Raw genomic sequence first — 20,266 nt, forward strand, 5'->3', positions numbered from 1 at the left:
CTTTCCGCCACAACTACAACTTTCCTGACATGTTTTAGTGCTTGAGGTTAAAAAATCACACTTTACCTCAGCTCTGTCAGGGTCAGATTTGTGGAGGGTAATTCTGTTGGACAAGATATCTTTGAGATTGCTTAAAAATCTGTCACTTGGGGGAAGAAATAAGACTTTTCCACAGTCCCTTTGAAGAAGAAGCTATTCAAGTGAACAAAAAGGGCTGGCTCAGCTTGCAACAGGAGAAAGAAAAAGTGAAGCTAAATTACCTAAACAGCATCTCAGCTCTTTGCAATATGGCATTGTTTTGCAGCCAGATTAAGTGAGTAGATTAGAGTCCTTGCCAGGGTTAAGACCAGTCACATCAAGACTTCAGCAAAAATTAGTGGGTAAGCCAATTTTCCCAGAAATCTCCAAAGACTAGCTTTAGGAATGATGGTTTTTCCATTCTACTTAGCACTCCACGGCACAGTTTCACAAAGCTTTTCAGTCATTCCAACATCCAGCTTTAATGGGTGGTATTTCCTATTTTGACTGGTACAGAGCTCATCTATACATTTATTAACGTGTGCAGAAGGTCTTTTGCCAAAACCTTCTTTTCTCTCACTCTCCCTTCATGAAGTTTAATGGATAGAAGAAATGTCCCTGCTCCCATGTCATGGTCCATATGCCATCTTTGCTTTTTTTCTGCATTTTGTGTGTTTCTCTCGTGAAGCTGCAGCCTGCTTAAATTAAAGCAAGAAGGTGAACTATTGGCATCCTAGTTCACGGTTCAAACACCTGAGTTCTTAGAATAAAAAAAAAAAAAAAAAGCCCAGCCCCTAAGGAACAGGATTGCTCTTAATGTAGCTGAGTTCCAAGAAAAACTTGAGGTGTGGTCTTTCGGAGAGAAACATTCCAAAATTATTGCCTCTGAGTCTGGTAGGGTCATATTAAGAGCTGCCATAAAATCCGTTTGTGTTGGTGGAGAGATACCCAGTAACTTGTGCTTCCAGCATGTCTTGCAGATGGGACAAGCCCAGAGATGTCCCTTATGCTTATTGAAATCAACTTTTTTAGAAAAGAAAAATCTTGGTTATCGCTTGGCTGCGTGGAGTTTCTTTAAACTCTCCCTTCTCTTTGCCATGGTGTGGGATGCTCGCGGGCTGCAGCTGTTTGTGTCTTTGCACTCTTGTGGCCCTCTTACGCTTTCTCGTCTCAGAAGGTGGACTATCCCAAGCAGATGCATGCTGTCGAGAAGAATGACAACTCTGTGGCAGAAGACCAACAGCCCTGGGCTGAAGAGCAACAGCCTCGCTGTTTGTTTATTTGGTTCTGGCATGTCAATGAAGACGTATCAGATCTTGCTCCTACCCATTGTGTTCCTCCCTGGCCTTGGCCCGGGCGAGAGCTTGCATGCATTGTACACGATGGCCCAAGCCAGGAGGTTTCAGGGAAGTTCCCCGCGTGTGTTCTCAACTCGGAGAGATCCTCAGCTGCTTCTGAAGTCCTTGTGAAGTTGTGATGTTAACCTCGATGTCCTGGCCAAATTCCAATGTAAGTAATTACAAACTGCCTATCTTATTTCAGCCTCCTATGTCAACTACATGGAGTATACTTTGGCTCTGACATTTTTTTCTCCATTTTTCTGTCCTAAACAGTTGCAGAGCACTGCTTTGTGGAATTACCCTTCTTCTGCCTATGGTGGTTGTCCAGTGATGCAAAATTTGCCCCACAAAGAAACAAAGAACAAACATCTCCCCAAATTCTCACTGTATATAATGCTCTTCAGATAGTGAAGACATGACTTCTCCACTAGTTCTCTGCCTCCTGACAGAGGGTGGATGGGACAGGGAAGTTGGCTGCCCTGTTCCAACTATTTTCGGTTGATGGATGGCTCTGTAATGCTGTTAGCAACAGCGATCATTCAGAGCCCTCCCAAGAGTACATTACAGCACATAGCTGCCTCCAAATCAGGGCCCTGCAATCAGCCTCCTGCCACCAGATAACCGACACAAGATAAAATCTCTCCCCTACCCAAAGGTGAATCACAATGTTTGTGATGCTCACCAAGTCCCTGGGAGGAAGGGTGCAAGAGGATATCGCAGATATAGGTTATGTTTTATTTCCAGCTGCCGTTCAGCTAACGTCCACAGTCGTGCACAGCAATGAGGCAAAGGAGGTAAGCTGTCTTCCGAATAGCCAAAAACATTGGAATAAATACCCCTTCTCATTAAAAAAGAAACTTTCCACAACCCTTTCTGCTCTGCCAAGCCAACTCTGCCTTCCCTGCCACAAACCGGCCTGTCAATCTGCCTTATCACACCCTGATCGTGAAGTGCTCTCCGCTCCAGATTTCCCCCAGGTTTTAACATCTCTGACCCTTGGCCAGACAGTACAGGAAACGCGTAATAAAAAAGTTACTAGAACCACTCAGCACAGTAAATGTGGGGACATTTGTGCACCCTGAGAAAAACCACAGGCTCAGCTGCCTAAAGCCAAGACATTTACTCACCTTCAGATATTTATTATTCCTTTCTTCCAACCTGCTTCCTCACTGCCATCTGTCTCCGAAGCACGAGGAATGCATTCCAGATTATCCCTGATGCTTAAAATGTGGAAAGATAATGATACAAATGGCAAACTGTCTGCTCAGAGGTCATGGGCTTTTCTGCACATCTCTGCTGGCCACCTAACCTCTCTGCCTCCCACGCACTCCCAATTTTGTAGCATTTCCATAAGGTTTCTTTAAAAATAAGGGGATGCTACCTCAAACCCATCTCTAGTAAAAAAACAAACCCCATCTTTATGTTATTGTAGCAGGAGGGCTAGAGGTAGGTGATGTGGCAGGATTCAGTGATGCTTGGGGATTTGTGCCTGCAAATGTGATGCAGGGGATCTGCCCTGTTATGACAACCTATATCGAAGTACATCAACATCCCTGAGAGGTTTCTGCGACTGTAGATCTTGTTTCTACTTCATTCACTTCCGCTCAGCTTTTTTTTTCCTGATTGATGTGAATCAGATAGGCTGATACAGTCTTAGGCATGAGAGCCGGTTGCAGAAAGGGTGAATTTCTACTTCCAGTTTAGTCTCATCTTGAAAACTCAGCCTGAGCGATTGCAGCTGCAGAGTTGAATGTACCTAATTCAGGTGTGAAAATAAGGCAAATACACATGCACAAATACATAAATGATGAATAAATGGTTTTCCAGCTAGGACAGGCAGCTGTAGTCTTTTGGGGAAGAAAAGTTTTCCTCTGATCCACCTTGCCTTATTTTGACCCGCTGTACCTTGACAGCATTCCATCAGTGGGAGATCCTAGAGCCAGAGCAGGCTGACATATTAATGTCTCTATAGCTTCAGCATTGGAGGGACAAATCTTCCAACCATGGCCTTTAATGCAATTACTTGTTATTGTCATGTAAGGCAGTATTCGAAGTAGTAAGTGACTGACTGTGTTTTGTTACAGAGGAAATAAGGAGTCCGAATCTTTCCTCTCCCACACGCAGGCACTCCCACCCTGTCTCCCCACTACGCTGTAGAGGCACTAAAGGCCATACAAGTGAAATCTTACCCTGAACCTGCTTCCTTTTTCCACTGCCATGTGATTTGCCACATCAATGCAGCTCCCACCCTAGGATCTGGAAATTCTGTATCCCTTTTCAGAGATGGCCCTTTGATTTTTCTTGGACCCGGCTATGTTTTTAAGCCTTTCTAAGATAGCTGCACAGGAGCAGGAAATTCTGTAGACCCCACTCTGTCTCAGGAAGAGGAGATGGAGCCAAACTCCTATTAGCTCTTCCTTTTCATTTGTGACCGTTTGGAAGGAAAAAAAAAATCATCAGACACAAAAGAGTGCCAGGCACAGGCATTTTCATTTAACTTCTTTATTGCTTTTCCCTTTCTTATACTGTTCAGCACAAAATGTCTCCACGCATGGTCCGTGCCCAGGTCAATAGCCGCTGATAGGCAGGCAGAGGGTATCTCTCTGCAGAGCGATCTGTGGGAAAGCAGAGCAATTGTTAGTTCTAGACGAGTTTTCAGCTTCAATGCATGAATCAAATACCTGAAGCAAATTATTATGTGCAGCTGTGAAAATTGTGATCCTGAAACCTGATTACAATCCCCCCCCTCCCTCTAAAGGTCAGTGACAATATACAAAAGACCTTCCCTTCTCCAATGTAAATATTTCATGAAACAAAGATGACTTTCTCTATAAGCTTTGTGTTTCTCAGGGAAGGAGGCTGGACAGTGCCAGCAGAGTTCAGAGCTCACGGGAGGTCAGGATGGAGACGCGCTGTTCTCTTGGCGATTGGTCACTGATTTCTGGAAATGTTTTTTTCCCTTGGCTGCTTGTCTCCCTCACCTCACTAACCATTTCAAGACAACTGGTGCTAATCCCTAAAGGACTGAGTTCTGTTTTGTTTTCTAACAAGCAAACTTTTAATTTGACCATGACCCCCTCCACATCCATTTTCCGTGCAGTGAAAGCCACATAACCCTCTACCTTCAGAGATTTTTCACTTGCCTGTAAACAAGCACTGGTTTTTCCCTACACAAAGTACGTTGCAATGACATACATGCAGAACACAGAGACCTCCTGCTCATTGTTTAACAACAGCGCATACTTCAGCAGCGTAGCGCTGGTTAAACTTTCATGCTCCAGCCAACAACCCATTACAGAGGATGCGATCTGAACCAGATGGGCCCAGGTCATAATACTTAAGGTCCCTCATGGTGAGATCCAACCTTAGGTTGCGTCTGAAGTCTTACTTATCCATTTGCTGGAGTGAACGGATCTACTTGTTGGAGTAGAAGCGATTCACACAAGTAAAGTATTACAGAATTAGCTTTTAAAACATGTGTGGAGCTATAAACTGCACTAGATGCAAATGCTTTCCGTATGCAGGACACCTGCTGCTGCTGGGCTTTCCAGGCGGTCTTTGCTGATAAAATGTCAGCTTGGGCTTCTGGGCGGGCTGCTCCACCGGCAGGCTGGAGACCTGGGTTCAACCTTTGGCATGGCGCTTGGGTACCTTAGAGAACAGCGGTCTGTAAAGACAGGAGTGGCAGATGAAAACACGAAAAGCATGGTAGAGGGGGACCTACTGGGGAATACACAGGGATGTTTTGTGTGTTGTCCCTGCTCGGAGGGAGCACAGCCTTCCTTTGAGCCATCTGCCCCATGGTTCCCACCAGCCGTGGGACACAACGGGAATGTAGCGGGAGACAAGGCCAGCATGGGATAGCCTGGGTGGACATCTGCAGGACCTTAATTTGAGGAGTCTGACAGTACACAGAGATCAGCCGTGGAACATGTAGGTAGTAAAGCAGCATGATTAAACGGGGAGGCGCGGTACCACCTCCACTGCCCTCAGGGTTTTCTTGTTACAGGATGAAAGCCCCAAAGCTGCTTGTGAACTTGGGCCTTTGGATTGGCAATTTGCTGGGCTCTCTGCCAAGCCACGAAGCCAGATGTTCCTGACGTCGTTTGAAAACCACTGTCTCAGTCAGTAAACATCACATCAGTCCAAGCTCAAACCTGATTAAAGGAAACTTTGGATTTTCCACTTAATGAAGAAGGGGTGAAAGGTAGGAATGTAAAAGAGATTGCTCTTAGCCAAGAATGAATCAAGAAAGTCAGTGTCTTTATTTGACTGACTACAACTACTGTGTAACTTCAGACTTGGTGCAACTTCAGTGTAACGCAGTCACTGGCAAGTGTAAAAAATGTTGGGTTGCAGTCAGAGGATCTTCCCAGAGTTCTTCTGGTTCTTGAGGCTTATAAATACTCACATTTCTTAAGTTAAGAAACCTGGGCTGGAAAATTGCACCAGAACAAGCTGTCTGTGGGAAATTCCTACTCCTTATTGCTTCCATTCCTGATGCTACAAAGATAACTGCCTTCTTCATTGTGGTGCGACGTCTACTTGAGTCCAAAGACATGCCAAAGAAAGGCATCCAAGTATTTTAGAAGGACAGAAAGATTAACTGCTGCTTCTCTTTTGAAAACCTAAATAAACCTACAGGCAGCTCTTGTTGGGTTTTCCCCCCCTCCAACTCTTCACCCTCTGCCTGTATCAGAATGACAGGCGCTGGACAGCCTTTCGTGACAGCATGGCTTTGAGATGATGTTGTTGAGGCAGGCTCTAATTTGTGGCTTTTCTCCCCTTATTACACAAAATCTTCTGAAGATGCTGCCTGAGAGGACATCCGTGTATGCATATTCATGAAACACTCCCAGCAGCAGTAAATGAGTGTTTGCAAATAGTATAGATTCAAGCTGATCTGAGCCACTTTCTGCAATGATATCACAAGTTTTAAGTTCCTAAAGGACATTTTTTGTGTCGTTTTAAAGTGTATTTACAAATATATCCTACACTTGGCAGTCTCTATTCCTGAAAGACCATCAAGAGAGCTTTCCAGCTTTTTACTGGGATGACAGCAAGTGGAGGGGAATTGGATTATTAATGTAATATCACACCAACTGTCTGGATGGACTTGCTGTGTGATAAGACGTAGGGCTTGGATGCAGATTTATGGTAACTGATCCCAGAGCTTGAATTGGGTCCAGCATGTCCAGCAAATTTAATACATCTCACCCCAAGAGGTCTGCAAAAATGGCTAGGAGAAGGCAAGCTTACATGTCAGCCCAATATCGCTGCACTGCCTACCCTCCTGGCAGTGCCTTGCCTTTTTGGTTTTGTTAAAAGTTAAACTTAAAAACCTGCATGTTTTTGTTCAGTGCAAATTGCCATGAGCATAAAGTAAAAACAGAAGATCTGAATTTTCATGTGTGCTTAGCCCAGCTTGCACACTCAGATGAGATTTCAGTTAGTGCATGCTTGGTTACACGCTGGACAACAATTGTTTGATGACAGCTTGGTCCGTATTGAAAGAGCTTCAGTATTTGATCGGCAAAGCAAGGAAGGGAGTAGCTGGGAAGGACACTGCTTCCATTTGCTCTGCTCAGCTGAAATATCAACCCCTCTCTCCTGGTTTTCCCTTAGCCATGAGCAGTAAGACATGACACGATGATTAACTGGCTTTTAATGCACGCCTCAGGTGCAAAGGGGAATGACTTCAACCACCTGAGGAGTGCATTAATGTCTGGTAATAAACTGATAGGGGAACTCTCCCCCAGGAGGGCTGAGAGGGGTGGGGAAAAGGAGAAATATCATTGCGAAGTGCTGCAGGGGCTCAGGAGTCACGCAGGAGCTGAGGAGCCCTATAGAAAATACTCATCGTTTTCCACCAAGCTGCTGTGGGTCAGTAGAGGCTGCTGGGATGTGAAAGGAAGGCAGATCACGGGGTCCTGCCCGCCTCGCTGTACAAAACCAAAGGGGATATGAAGCCTTGAAGCCCTTGGTGCAGAGCCCCAGTGCTCTACCTCGGGTTGTGACAGCTGAGGAGGTGGTTCTCAGCTGAAAGGTTATCTGCTGGGATAACTGGGAGAGCGGTGGCTGCTGCTCTAGCACCTCCACCTGCACAGACCAGACTGTGGAGTATCTCCTGTGGTGGTGAAACTGATTTGAGAAGTTCCCACCGAAATCTTTATTTACATGGCTCTAAGGGGGGCTGTGCTGCAAAGGGAGCTCTGGAATCATCCAGGCCAAAACCAAAGCTCAGAAGACTCTCTTAAACCCAGATCTTCTCACTGACGTTTCTCTGCAAGTGGTACCACTGAGGACAACGTGTGTGGTACCTCACTTGTAGGCAGGTACCAAATTCTTTTTTTTTTTTTTTTTCATTTCCACTGAAAAGTGTAGGAGCTGGGAAGAGAGAAGCTGGGGATTACAGCTATTTAGGTTTTCTTTCTTTATAGAGGCAGGTCGTTGTATAGATTTGTGCTAGAAATGGATCTTCAAAGAGTTGACTTGGCAGGAGGCAGGGAATGGGGAGCAGGAGCGGGACGGACAGCGTGGCAAGGGCTCGGAAAGAGCCGGCAGCCGGACTCGTCCTCGCCACCAGGGAAATCCCAATGCCTGATTGCAGTTTGCCTGCGAAAGAGCAGCCAAAATCACATCTGAAGATGGTCTTAAAGTATTAAAAAATGTAAGCAATTGCCAGCCGTTTTCAAGGTTGGAGTGATGGCCAAGCGCACATGACTGTGTATTTGCACAACTGTGCAGGCTGGGTTAGTTATTGTTATGGGGAAAAATCCATTATCTTGTTATTTTTACTTTTAAAAATTTTCTTCCCTTGGAGGGAAACTTCTCCGATACGAGAAACCCAGAAATGGAGATATTAGGTAAATTACTGAGTATAAAAGTGAGGTGTCGGTAACTTTATCAAATCTCGTGGAAGCTGTAGGCAATTCCAGGGTGAGAATTCACACCCCTAATGTCAGATAGCCCAATGCCATATGTGAGCCCATGCTGATATGTATTAACTGCTTTAACAGTGGAGCATGGATATAATTTATCTCACTTTCATTTTACTGCATGCAAGGGGAAAAATGTTCTGGGCCCTAAGCGAAGTAGTAAAGCAGATGAAATCGGATCAACTACTTGGTGAGAGTTAAAAACGACTGTAGGAACATTCAGAGGCATTCAACAAACCATTAAATGCTTTTGTTCCTGGCAGCCCATAATGGCCAACCCCATAGTAGAGAAGTAATTTATTGAACTACTTTGTCCTCCACATGCACATGTGTGATGTAAACAGAGAGATAATAAACAGCAGCTGGGGATCCCTTTTTCATGCAAAAGGGAACTTGTTTGAAATTTTTCTTGCTCCCAACTGTAAAAATGTTTACTTTTTTCAGGCTAGGACAATAGCCTTCGTATCGCAAAACAACGTTAATCATCCTGAGTGACGGCACTGAGAGAGAGAGATGAAAAAAGGGTGGAAGCTTGAGCCATTTGTGATGGTTTAAACCAATCACTTGAAATCAGACAATGTCAGTTCAGTTTACTACACATTTTTATGTAAGTAGTCAACGCTGCTATTAACAGCTGGACTTCAAAGTTCAGAAGGAGCAGGAGTCTTGAGGTCTGTGCAATGTTACTTTTTTCCCCCTTCCCGTCCGTGTAGTCATTAACAAGAGTTGGTTTACATGAACATCAAGTGCTGATAAGGATGTCTGAGTATTGACACAGAAATTGCTCAGTAAAGAGAGCAATTTATAGGAAAGCCAAGTGTAAGACATTAGTCATGCACTATTAGGGGACAGCTAAGTTTTGCAGAAGGATCTTTTGAACTCGATTGGACTTGAACTTAATAAAAGCAAATTCCAAAGGAGAGGTTTGCTTTATGTTGGCCAAACATATTAAACCAATATTGCTCTGAAGGTAATAATAGCAATTCAATTAACCTAATTCTGCCTTCATTGGAAATACAATTATTCTGAACAATCAGAACTTAATTGCAAGCTTATAACTATTAAAGAAGGTTGAAGGTTGAAAGAGGGTTATTCTCTAATATTTTACTGCTGATAAATGAAAAATTGCAAAAGATTGCTGCTATTGCAGCAAAATAATTGAAGTGTAACCGTATTTATAACAGAATTTAATAGAAATAATAATATAAAAATAGAAATCATGTAATAATAAAAAAATTTTTTACTTTAATTGGCATCTTAAGGCAGAGAAGCCAATCCCAGGAACTGTGTCTGACTGATACTACCTGATTTCCACGGTGTTGGAAATCCCGTGGAAAATGTATTTTAAAATTATCTTCTACTGAGAAAAAAACAACATAGAATTAAAGTCACATGTAATACTGAGATTTAAAACAAGCTTAAATACTTTTCACAGAACACGCTATTAACTTGTAGAACTCATTGCCACAGGATTTTATAGAGACCAGAATTAGAAATTAATTTAAAACTAAGAAAAAACATCCATCAATGACTATTAAAGTCCAGATACAGACTCCAGAGCAGGAAACCCCATACCTGCTGACTGCCAGAAGTTGAAAAAGTCCAGAAGGGAAAGATCTTTTAATGTATCCTGCCCACTGCAATTTTGGTCCCTGGTAGAACTGGGGTGGCAGGACAGACAGACATTTCTTCTGGCCTGGAAAACCAGGTTACAATTTTTTATCACTTGATGAGCCTTTTCCAGGCGGTGAATAACAAGTGTGGAGTTTGTACATTAAATAGATGCAAGGGGGCTTCCCAGCATCCTGCGCTGCAGGCTGGACCAGTTTCTGTGATGACATTTATTCATGCAAAGAGCAAAATCAGCAGTGAGTGGTTTAAAAAGAAAAAAATATCTCTGGCTCCAAGCATGGACATGGGAACAGGGGTGAATTTTGGAATGTGAGGGACCTCACGCCGGGTACCACGGTGCTAGGATGCGGCTCGCCTGATGCTGCTCTGTGCGGGTGGTACCCAGGGATTGCTGCTGGTGGTGCTCCGCATCCCTGAGGTGCATCCGCACATGCAGGCTTGGATTTTCAGTGTGACAGCACCTGTTAATTGTCCAGTTAGGTATTACCTATTAAACATTTACTGCCTATTTCCTGTACATGTCTGGTGAGGCTAGCAGGAAATTTAGAACAAATTAAGCGGCAGCTGTAATCCCTCACACTTCCAACAGCCCCCGATATTATAAAATATTAGAAATTGATGTCACGAGCGACAGACGCTTTTAAGGCAGCAAACTTCCCCTGCGTCCCCAGCCTGGCCAGCCCAGGAGGTTAAATTACTCAGCTGGTATCTCTCCGCTTACGCTCCCTGTCTCTCCACCCACACTTTTGGTATGTTTGATGGGGCTCTTTCATCCCCCCCCACTGTTCCCACACAATTTCACATGTGGTCTGAGTGGGGCACTTCCTGCCGTTAAAAAAAGCAAAACCAAGACCCCTGCAGAAACAGCCTGCATGCAGAACACCCAAGTTGACAGAGTGTGAGAGAGAAGGACTAATCCATACCAGATGAGCAACAGCAATAGCCCTACTGAGCCAGGCCAAACACAGAGCAGAAGACAGAACAATCCTTTTCTTCCCCCTCCTCCCTGCTCCCTCTTCAAGTGGACACTTCAAAACACTAGGAAAATATTCCAAGGAGCATGCCCCTAACTTTAAACCGATATTGTTTGGGTTAAGTTGCCTACCATGCAATGTTCTTTCTTCACTTTCAAAATAAACCGTAGGAAGCATTAATGCAAATACTATATAAACACACATTCATTCCTACATTTTAAAATCTGCCCCAGCGCTCAGGCTTGAGTTGCTGTTTAATTTGATGCGAGAACCAGATGTATCTTGAAATTGCAGATCTTCACAACCTTCTTACATGTAAACAGGAGGAAATCTGATCCATATCTGAGACAGAGACCGCCAGAAAGCAGGCTATCGAACCCTACTGCCCATCCCTGGCTTTTGGATGTGCTTATCATTGGTTTTATTTCATCCTAACTTCGAGTTATCAGACCAAAGAAAGGAAGTGCACCGGAGTCATATTTTTTGGACGAGGCTCAGTAAGAGCTTTTGGAATTTTTTTCTGACAGCAGTTAATTAGTTGTGACCTGTTAAAGACTTTATTTTTTTAGTATCAGAAAAGAAGAATTAGAAGTTAACCCATGTTTTCAGTAAAAGAAAGGAAAAGGAGCAATCTGAAATTTAAAACTACTTGTGATGTGTTCTTTAATAATATTAAACAAGCTTTGAATAAATACAAATGCATAAAATGAATATATTTATGCACTGATATAATTATAATTATTCTAATATCAAATTAATCTTTCAACTGTCTTTCTAAAGAACGTTGTTCAGCCCAAAGTAATTTTTAGTTCATTGAAAACAAATCTGGTTTTGTCAAAACATTCTGGTTTTTAAAAATTAACTTTTTGCCTAAAATCTTCAAACTTGGACATTTTTTACAGCCCCAAAGTGTCATATTTTGGATATAAGACTTTATGATAAAAAAATTCACATACGCAGTGGAAAGTCATCATCGGAAATTTTTTTGGGGAAAAGGCATCTTTTAATTGAAAGAAACATCTTGAAAAACTTCCACCACCTTCCCATAATATATTGTAAATCAAACGCTTAGTGGCCATTTGAAAATTCAGTTATTGACTTGCAGATTGAGGTGTAGTTTCAAACCTGTTCCTCCCCACAGGCCCAATGGATGAGCTGTTGCATCCCTCCTGGGTGCTGGTGCCCTGGGCCCTTGGGCACCAGGAGCTCCCCAGGACCTCAGAGGAGCATCTCAATGTCTCATCCCGACACCGCTGTGGTTATTAAGGAGCTGCTAATTGGCAATGTGGACCTCCACAGGATCTTTCCCTTTTTAAAGCCCCCACGTAAAGCAAATTCCAGTCTCTCCATACTAACGCACAGTGTAGAGAGAGTTTTGAAGGATGTACCACCCCACCATTTTCCTACGTTGAGCGTTGAAGGAAAAACCTGTTCCGCTTTGAAGAAAATGAGCCCCTATTTTTTGTAGTGGCTCAGGATTTCACCTCCCTCTTGGGTAAAATCCCAGCCTCCAGATGAGGCACTTATCTCTACATCCCTCATAGGTCCTTACTTCTACAGGGCTGAATATACTCTGATTACTCTTGGACATGCCAAAAATGATGCATTCCCGCAGTCGCCAGAAGGAGCTAAATAAAGCCTATTGGGTCACATATCCACTTCCATAAGAAGTGCCTGAATATATATTTACACAATACTGCACCCGATGACAGCTCCAGAGCTATTACACTCTAACAAGCAAACAGTTCACATTAAAGCTCGGCTTCGCTATACGTTCGTCACAACAGACACAGTAACGATCCAAATCCGCTTTCCCTTTCTCATCCCTTTTGTGCTTATGGCCAAAAGGAGTATGAAAATTCCCCAAAGGAAGATCAGAAGCAGAGGGAAACAGCATTAATCATGTGTAACGACGCCTGGGAGATGATGTCAGCACGCTCCCTCCTCCCTGCTCCCCACCACTTGACGAGGACGGGGATACACAAATCAAGCTCTTCGGCACTGTTGTAGCAACGTTCATGGCAGAGCAGCGATTTATTTCCTATTCTTGCTGTCTCGGTGTTGGCATCTCGTGACTTCTCAGAGCAACACGACATCATCTCTCCTTTCCTCCCTATCGACCTTTCCTCCCTGCTTTGGACCCTGCTTTGGATGGGGGATGTCACGTCCAGCCACGGGGACCACAGCTACTGGAATGCACTCGTTCAACCTGCCCATCAAAATCATGTCTATTGAACGGCAGGGGTTAATGAGGTCTGTCCAAAACAGGTGGCCTCTTTGGGTGACTCGGTCATCCAATTCTGGCTCATCCAGGGTTTGGAGGTGAGGGGAACAGCTGGGACAGGGAGATTAAACACAGGAATTGGAGAAGACGGGACTGGCCCCTGTATGAAGGAAAGCAATAGGTCTTCATTGATTTCAATTTTATACCCACAGAGAAACAGCGTGATTCCTTCTTTTCCCCATCACCATGATGGAATAGAAGTCATCCTCTTGATGTTGAAGCACTGCTTCAAGAAATGCTGTATTAAAAAGTATAGATATGCAGACACTTGCCTAATATTACTTCCCTGCGTAAATGTTCATTGTGGTTGCCCCAGAGAAAGTGCCTGGGTTTGAGAGGAAGGGGAGACGGTCCTGTACCTACTCTCCTTACAGAATTGATCTACATGGGGGAAAAGCTAGAAAATCTCAGTGGTTCCTCATCCTAGGAATAATGTCTCACGAGTAACGATGGCCACAAGACTGAAATTTCCAGGCAGGCATTATCACTGAAATTTCTCCACTTGTTATGAAGATGACTTGTTTCTAGATCTTCTCTTTCTCATCTCCTTTTTTTCCCCAAATGTGGGCATGCTCTTGCTCCTGAAAGCCCTGAAGACACAACTGTGGTCACTGGTGTGCTTCAGTATGTGATTCACCAAAACATGAGACATACGTATGGCCAGATCTTTCACCATAGATTTTGATGTATGAAGGTGCAAGTTTTGAGATTATTAAAGGATATAAATCGCTCACACAAAGGGGAGCAGGTTTGTACCCTGAAACTGGGGCACTAAAAAACTAGCCAGCTAAATATTACATATGTGCATACATACCTTGGGTCCCACTTCTCTTACCATTGTTTATTGTGCTATCCTACTTTTATGTAAAGAAGGAAAAAGTTCACTGGCAGTTGCTCTCTCCTATGAACAAAACCCCTATTCTACATTTTTAAAGCCTGCAGCTGAATAAACGAGAGAACCTGGCCTTTCTTTACAGGCAGGGGCTGTCAATATTATATGATGCTGGAGAAACACAGGGAGAAGTGAGGCAAGGAATGAAACACCAAGATTTTCTGTTTCAAATACCAAATGTCTGAAGCCAGTGTTAGGCTGTGCCAACACACTGAGGAATGAGTGAAATGTGAAACATGATCTCCCTAAGACGCTGGAAGACACAGAGGCTGGATTCTCAGAGTGTTGCTATTAAAAGCCCATTTGAAACTCTGGGTTCTCCTTTGGGAGGATAACAAGCAAAAAAGAGTTTGCTGGTAAAGATTATATTTAATTCCATGTTTAGGATGCCTGGGCAGAATATCAGGAACAACAATATATTCTTGGTGTTTCTCCCTTGTCGGCCTTTCTGCAAGATTTTGTTGTTGTTGTTGTTATTGGTTCCTGGGGCAGGGGGTTGCCTTTCTCCCTTGGGTGCATGAATGGCCGAAACGTCATTAGTTGCAATAATTAATCTTTGCTTCTGTGCAGTTTCGAGAAGCAGTGGCTTTATTGAATAGCCTTCTATTTAAATGTAAGCCAGATGCTGTTCTCGTAGCCATCACAAACACAAACTATTAGTTTTAGTTCAGGTCACGGCCAGTTTAGTTATTTGAACTTCTCTCAATAGTGGTGCCTCCCAGCTCTCTTGCTCTGCAAGGCTGGGGCACCGAGTCTAAATAAGGCAGAAGATGCTCGTTTTTAAAACTGAACTGTAAAGCCAGGGGAGAACCATGTTATTAAGACCAAGCAAAAGAGTTAAAATTTTCAATTCAGTCGTACCAAGATACTAGCGGTTTTTTAACTTCTCACGTTTTCTCTCAGCACCAGTGTTTACAGCACATTTGCATCCACAGTCAGGTGGAGCCAGTCTTTGTTTTGGATATTCCCTCTGAAGGCAGAACATTTTCTGGGAGCTGACTTACCCCACATGAGTGAAGCCCACTCAGCTAAGGACCTGGCAGATACTAAGCTGTATTTACACTCACATATCACATAGACACTGTTTATAATCCTTCTTACGGCTCCATGTCTGACATGCACACCTGACTCTAATTAATAAAAACACTTTTGCTAGTCAAAGACCTGCCCCAGCAGCTCTGGATGGAGCTTGGTTTGTGGGGTGAAGACACCCAGTCTCTGCCATTCCTCTGAGACCTTAAATGAGAAGAAAACTTGGTCTTCAAAGAGCGACAGCTCCAGCCAGGTCCAGACAAGTGGTGGGTGATGTTTGCAGGACAATTGCCATGCAGTTGAGATCTACTCTCTGATGGTGGTATCCACAAAAAGTTCAGGGTCTGCTGGGCTGGAGCTGAGCACAACAACGCAGATTGAATGAAGCAGATGCCTTGTGTCCAGAACTCTATCCACAAGCCTTTCTTCATGTGTCTGGATATTGTCATGTAAGGAATGACGTGAAGGAACTTCTTCCTTGCATTTTGCCAATACCGGCTTGCAGCGAAGCAGCATGCACGGAGGATCTGGCTCTGGAATCGGTAGAGCTCGAAGCATGTACAATATTTTCCAATTTCCTGATGGGTTCCATGTAACGCAAACAGAGTTTAACTTTTTAACTAGATCATTAAAAGTTTTGGCAAGAAGGTGTCAGTCATGTCACTGAGCTGGTTGCTGCATCACTGTAATTGCTATTAATCAATAGCATCTTGGAGCTGTTTTGCTCAGCTAACAGGTTCCAAATGGCTTGATGCTGAAGTGAAAACAAAGAGACTTTTTTTTCCCTCCTCTTCTTTTCGCACTTTATACTGCACATTAAAAGTCTACTTTCTGGATCCTGATATCAGATAATCTGGGTATAATTAATGCCTGAGAACATTTGTCCCCTGCCTTACTTTTACAAGAAGGAAGTGTGATATCCAGATTCTTTCTGTTATTAGAATAAAAAAGAAAATATATTAAATTTTAAAGTCAATAATTGGTGTAGTAGTAGCTATATGGGTGTCAAATTCTATGAAGGATGGGAAGAAAAGGAAGCCCAGAGACTTTATCCCAAAAGCAGATCAAAATCCAAGTGTTCAAACAGTAACTTAATTACTGTAACCCATTATTGAGATGAAGTGATTTCATCCTTGCTGTCCCATGAAACAAGACTCCCAGCTACTGCATGGTGAGGAACAGATGGAGGGGTGTCAAGAATGATAAAAAGTTCCTGAGTATAAATGTAACAAATAGGTTAACAGAAAGGAATGGCGCCGTGCATATCATAAAACCCTGCTAGGCTTCTCATGTTCAGATAAATCTTGATTTTGTAACGGAATAACATCGGAGCCCCTTGCTTTGGGTTTCACAAGTGATTAGATCACTGATGTATGGGGCAGGGGATGGGAGAAGAGAGGAAGGGACATTACCGGGAGGCCTTAAATGACCTCTGCTAGCTGCTCTTTGACACGGTGAGAAAAGCCCAGCTAGGTGGTGCAGGACTGTTATTATTTCGTTGTTAATTTTCTGGTGGCCTTGGTCCAAAATGAGTTTAACTAGAAACAAAGTTGGTGAAGCCTGTGCAAGGAGACCCGATGGAGGGTCTAGAGGGGTGAAGAGCCCATCAGGAGAGTGGAGCAGCAGCTCTCCTCTGTTGGTTTTCCCCAAAATCATGCTGTCCACCTCCAGGCACGGCAGGGTGAGGGAAGGACTTTGGCAGACCCTGGGGGTGGTCTGCAGAAAGCTCAGGAGAGATGTTAAAGGTCCTCCAGTGGTGTGGTTGAACCCCAAAATGATTTCCACTTCGTTCCCGAGTGGGACAAATGGCAGCTTCCCACTTCCCTGGGATGGGGAGCACCATCCCGAGTTCAGCATTTGTAATACCATTCCTTCATTTTTACATCCCACTTTCATTCCCATTTTTTTTTTTTTCATTGCATTGCAAGAGCGAAGCCTTTTCTCAAAAAAAAAAATCTCTTGAGATGGTGATATATAAACAAGTGAGAAAAACATTCAGCTACATTTTGGGCAAGGCACCCACCTATTCATCTTTCTTCGCACTGTTCCTTTTAACGCTGAAAATACCCCTGAGCTCTCGAAATCCTCAAGGTATATTGGCAACACAGAGGTCAGTAACTTGATCTCAGCGCTAAAAAGACACTAACAGTTCTTGAGGGTAAAGGAAAGCTCGTTAATGATTTTAGCAGATGAACCAGAGGAGGGGGGGAGGGTCAGCTGGTAAATCCCATACTACCCTACAAAAGATAACCTTTGACTTCTCCTGACTCTCTGAACTGCACTGCCAGCAAAACCCCGAGTCCTTGTGGGACCAATAAATCCTTGGGTGTTCATATCAGAGATCCTATATCCCGGCTGTAAAACATGAGAATCCCAACACAGCCCAGTAGTTAAAAGTCATTGCCGATAAAACCGCTGGGCTTCGTTTACCAGCAGGCTGGGATGTGGCACTGAACTCCTTTTCTTCAGAGAGGAAAAAATCCATTTCTGCACTGGAATTGCAAAATAACCAAAACAACACATCCGTAGGCCAAGTGCTGCCCTCAGATATGCGCCGGCAGCTTGTGGAGAAGTCAATGAGCATCGGGAGTGTTTATCTGAGGGCAGGGTTTGGCACCGAGCCCCCTTGCTCCATTTATTCAGGCACGGAGCACGCTGCTGAAGGCAACCGGCCCCAGCCATTGCCCGAGCATCCCTCAGAAAATGAATCCTATCGAAAGGAAAATAAAGACTTGAAGCAAGTGGTGTTTGGGTTAGGAAAATCAAAAGATACTGCTATTTTTATTCTGAGGAGCAGGCAGCATCCGCAGGGAGCATGGGATGTTGCTATTTGGAAATTTGCGTTTAAAATGTGTTTTCCTTCCCAGAACGAAGCCGTGATGTGACGCAACTGTTCCGACCGGTGAGTGTTTTCGCGCCAATAGCACAACCGTCGTTTTACAGAATGGTGAAAGTGAGCCTTCAGTCTCTGGTTGGTTTTGCCGGGAGCTGAAAAGCCAGTCTGAGACAGAGACCTACCGCCTAGTCCTGGTTGCTCTCCTCCCAGTCTGCCCATGACTCTGAGGGCTGAATTGCTCTGCCTTAGCTGGCCTCTCCTTAAAACAAACCTAATAATCACTTCCTTTTCTAAACGGCAAACATCCATTCTCTGGGGTTTGGGGGACTATATGCAAAAAAATGCAAGGGCATTTCCACATTCATGTCTGTGGCGAACATCCTGTCCATGACCGCTGCCCAGATGTGCCCAGAGGAGCAGGGAATGTAGAATCAAACCCTAACTGGTTTCAAGATGGAGCTCAACGAGACTGATGTGGTGAGCTTTGATAGCAGGCAGTTAGATTTAGCAATGAGGACGTCTCTTCAGCCTCGTGTCTTCTGCTCACGTTTGGGGTTTTACACTCGTTTAATTGGATTGAAAACACACGCACTCACAAACCTAGTTATGTACATGGAAAAGAGATAGTGTGATGGGTCTTTCAGGTAATAGTGCATGAATTACCCAAGAGTTCCTCTCCTTCCTTATTTAAATACATTAATATAACAGTGAAATAATTACCGCTGTGCAGAACAGTCCTATTCACTTTGTAGCTCTTTTATTTCACCTTTGCCAAAGAATGATATACCTACTCTATTCAAACTATGTTTTTTAAATCCAAGAGAAGCTTAACAGTACAAAATAAAATATGTTTGGCAAAGGAAAATAAGAGGTAATCAGCAGTAATTTCAAAGGTCTTAGTTGTTTTATATCATAATGTCTTTTCTTAGTCACTTCTGGCAAAACAGCCCAGTTCCACCAAATTAGCATTATCAGATCACCAGTGGCACTGCTTGTGGAACAGGGAAAATAAAAATTTTATTCAATATTACACTGTTCAGTAATGATGGTAATGAAGAATCCTGTTTTATATCATATAAATGTGCCAGATTCTTGTCCAACTAATATTTTCCAATCATTTTTCTTTCCATTTTCCTGATGATCATCAACTTATGAACTAAAATGAAATGAAGATGTTCTAGAAGAAAGTAAGTATTAAGATCAAGGGTCATGAGTATTTGCTCTTGCACTGAACCTGAAAGGAAATCTTCCATAAAGAAGTTTTTCCTGAAAGGCCAGTGGGAAGCTAACAGGAGCATTAAGATGGAAGATAGGATACCTATAAAAAGTTATGTTTCAAAAGAAGGATGTGGGAAGAAAGGGAAGTAGGGAAGGAAACGGTATTTTAAACCTTATTAAAGTAAGAAGCAGTTTTCCTAATTCTGAAAGCCTTAATTAGTCCCCTTTTAAAAGTTAAGCGAAATGGATTAATCCCAAAACATTGCATTAAATTTGCCACAGTTCCTGCCCTTCTATTTGTGTGGGTAGGAGTTTCACAAAAGACCTCAGTAATAATAATCATAAAACAAGGACAGCAGCCCAACACACAGCGAACAACCCATCAGTAATAAACTGGAGTGTGTAGCTTAGAGCAACACTCCAATAACAAATTAGTTAGTGTGCGCGGCCCAGCGCTGAAGGACAACCCAACAATAACAAACCAGTGTGTGCAACCCAGAGCACTCAAGAGCAACCCAACAATAACAAACCAGTTTGCATGCCTGATGGGAGAAAAGAAATTCAGCAAGGAAACGGATTTCAGTCTGAATTTTCCAAGGGGTTATTATTATTAACAACAGAGAGTTAAACTATTAATGTTTAAATTAAGAATAATACCTTCTGGAGCCCAATCCTGCTCCCATTGACTTTAATGGGACTAGGAATGGACCCAAAGTACCCTTAAGGGATTTAGCCAGCAAGGAGAACAAACTTTTACCTGTAACTAATGAGCCCACCATGGCAAATGGAAATTTTGTTCATCTCCGCTGGATAATGTGAGCTGGTCTTTATGGGGAAATGGAAACTGTTTAAGTTCTGGCACCAGGACCGTGCTTGTGGTAACCTGCTCTCAGATGCTACTGAGCTGGATCGGGGTTAGATCACCTAAAGCGAGGATGCCTTTCCACCTCGCTGTTTTCCTACTATGATGAAATTCCCAGATGGTTCTTCAGATGGGATAAAAGGAGGCTAGATCCTCTACGCAGCCAACATAAATCATGCCCTATTGCACAAACCCCCTTCCAGCATTCCTTCACAAACACCACCACACCCCCCCCCCCCC

The sequence above is a fragment of the Haliaeetus leucocephalus genome, unplaced genomic scaffold, assembly GCF_000737465.1.
Source record: "Haliaeetus leucocephalus isolate CR32 unplaced genomic scaffold, Haliaeetus_leucocephalus-4.0 Scaffold668, whole genome shotgun sequence".
Classification (NCBI taxonomy): Eukaryota; Metazoa; Chordata; class Aves; order Accipitriformes; family Accipitridae; genus Haliaeetus; species Haliaeetus leucocephalus.